The following is a 3,041-nucleotide window of genomic DNA, read 5'->3' on the forward strand; positions in this document are numbered from 1 at the left end:
TTTAGTATGGTTCTTAAAAGTTGCATCCAAGGAAAAGGGCTTCTTTTGTAAAAAAATGCAAAATTCTCCTTATCGGCATAAGTTACCCCGATGAGATCGCCCAAGGAGGACGGTGTGTTCATCAGAGTAACTCATGTTGACATTGTTTTCAAAAGCATGAGTAGCCAGAAAAAGTGTGACTAAGTGGAAACCCATCGGGGGGAGTTACAGTGATGGTGTGACAAGAAGACGGAGTCATCGGGATAACATACAGGAGGTCCTAATTTATGTTACCCCGATACCCGATGCACCAAATAAAGAAAGTGACTCTATCAAATAGACTTTCTCTGATAAAGTAGTTCTAGTCAAGGAAGGAAGAAGACTCATCGGGATAACATACATCATCGGGGAGATGCGTATTGAGTTATCTCGACACCCGATAAGGAAGATGGGCTCGTCACAAGTGAAGTGACTACATCGGGAAAGCATACATCGATAGACCAAAGCAGCCCGATAAAGAGAATAAGGTGCGAAAAGACTCATCGAGATAACAAAGGTCACCAGAGAAACATTTTTTGAGTTGTGCCGATGCCTGATGGTCAAAATGCTATAGAGGACGGGTTTATCAGGGAGACTATAACCATCGAAAGCAAGGAGAATATGTTATGCTAACACCCGATGAAGCAATCATTGAAAGTCACACCAATCAACGAAAATTTATATGCCATGGGACCATCAGGTGAAGTATTAAGTGACTTATTCTGAAGTCTGATGTAGTGAGTAGAGGGATAAACAGGAGGAGATTTCATCGGAGATACATACCCCGATCTAACATAAAGCAAAGCTTGCCACTTAAGAGGGAAGGCGGATCCAATAGGATAAGTCAAGCCACGAGGAAAAAGGGGGAATAGTCGGGGTGAGATCCGATGGACTAGTCGGAATGACCTATGCCGATAGGCGAGACAAAAAGGTAATTGAAGGAACATAAAATTTGGGTGGCGCGAAGTAATTGAATTATCGGGTAGGGTTATGTTGAATAGTCGTTGGAATATCTGATACAATGACCACTATTAAGTGCTCACAATCAGGTGGATTTGATCCACACGAAGAAAAATTGATGATTTTTGATTGTTAAAGACTCCCTCTATCCGTTACATATCCATCATAAAGAAGGAGTTCTCATGACAGAATTATTCACAGTTTCTTCAGCCATCAACATTGAAGTTGCAGATAGGAAGCGCGGGTAATTTGAGAATTCAAGCACTTAATCATGGAGGCTTTTGGTTCATAAGGGAAGAGAAAGGGCATAGGGATTTCAGATACACAGTCCACTAAAGCTAAAAAGACAAAGTTTGTGAAGGGTGTGCAGAAGCAAAAATTGAACCAAGACATGATTGACCAAATGGAGTCGTCGGGTGCTAAGTCGAGGAGATCTAAAACCTATTTTTCACCCAAGGATCAATTGAAAGATAAGTACAAAGAGTTTGGAGACATTTCGACAACCATAAGAGGCCATGAATTTTTTTAGTATCACTATTTGAGGCAGAACAAGGATATGCCATTGTCGAACCCTTGGACAACAAATTTGGGTAGATTGGTGGTCCCAAATGTTTTTTTTGAATCTCATATTATTGGAATTGCTTACTAGGAAATACAAAAAAGAAAAAAGATGCATCCAATTGCCTAATGGGGATCTGTTCATCCGGATATCTATCGGGATCATTCAGGAGGTCTTTGGTATGACTTATGAGCCCTACATGCCCCTATCCTTTGTAGACCTAGAAGGAGAGTATACCCAAACGGACACTTCTCACACAACGTGGAAGTTAGAGATTCACAAGAAGGAGAAGGGACGACTTATAGAGCAGGATGGTCCTCCCTTTGAAATCACTCTGTTCAAACAATACTTGCAGTACACATACTGGGCATGCGGCCAGGTCTGTGGGGAAGAAGTTCCCGATGTTACAAGGATAGGCCCATTGGTGTTGGCTGTAGATATTCAAATGCATGAGCTGAGGCCATTTGATTATGCAACTTACTTGGTAGAGAAGTTACATGAAGGATTCTTGAATTTGCAAATAGAGCCTAACCCTACTTTCAAATTTTACTCATTGCTAATGCATATGGTTTTATTTCATGAGCAAATGAAAGGTTTGTGGCCAAAAGAATTCAGGGTGACTCCCAGGAACAAAGCGGGACAAGACCAACCAATTCAATTATGGGTATCTCTATGGGATTCAAGGTTTAACAAATCACACTATGTGTTGTTTGAAGAATATTTTGTCAAGCCCTTGTATAGATTGTTTGGAGTGGAATGTGATGGGTCTATCTCACTGGAGATTAAGATATTCTTGATACCCCATGCTTTTGGAGACACCAAAGTCAACCACAATTGGGGTGACTGGTTTGTATGCTAGAATTTCACCTTTTTCAGGGTTTATGGTTTTGAGGGTGTTTCATATATGTTGCCCACATTAGTTCCTGATAGGATTGCCTAATTATAAATTGTTAGGTAGCCTAGCATGTCAAATGCCAAGCATTTAGCAGGTGTTTATTCTTGGCACTTTACATTTCAGAGATTTCACCATTGTCTCTACTAAGGCTTATGAAATGATAGAGAAGAAGATGGTAGACGAGTACAATCTGTATGGACACTAGGATCGGAAGAATTATGATCTAGAGGGATACATCCACCATTATAGGAAGAGCCAAAATCTGGGAGAGTATTTGCATATCCCCTTGGAGGCTGAAGATCTATTCAGAAATAAGGAACAAAATGAGGCTGTTGCGGTTTTGGAGGAATTGAACAAAAGATTCAAAGAATGAAAGAAGAGGCTTTAGGAACTAAGAGAGGAAGGAGATTCTGAGAGCGGGTCTAATGAGAATATAGCTACATGGACCCTCTGAGCACCTAAGTTAGAAGAAGTGGCAGAGAGCCATGATCAAGCCATGGTGAGAATGAATGCAAATGCAAATGTAAGAATGGAAGAGCATGTTGCCTTTATTGCATATGAAGTTTTTGTATAGTCTAAAGAGTTCAAATCATTTTTGTATCACTACAA

The sequence above is a fragment of the Cryptomeria japonica genome, chromosome 5, assembly GCF_030272615.1.
Source record: "Cryptomeria japonica chromosome 5, Sugi_1.0, whole genome shotgun sequence".
NCBI lineage: Eukaryota > Viridiplantae > Streptophyta > Pinopsida > Cupressales > Cupressaceae > Cryptomeria > Cryptomeria japonica.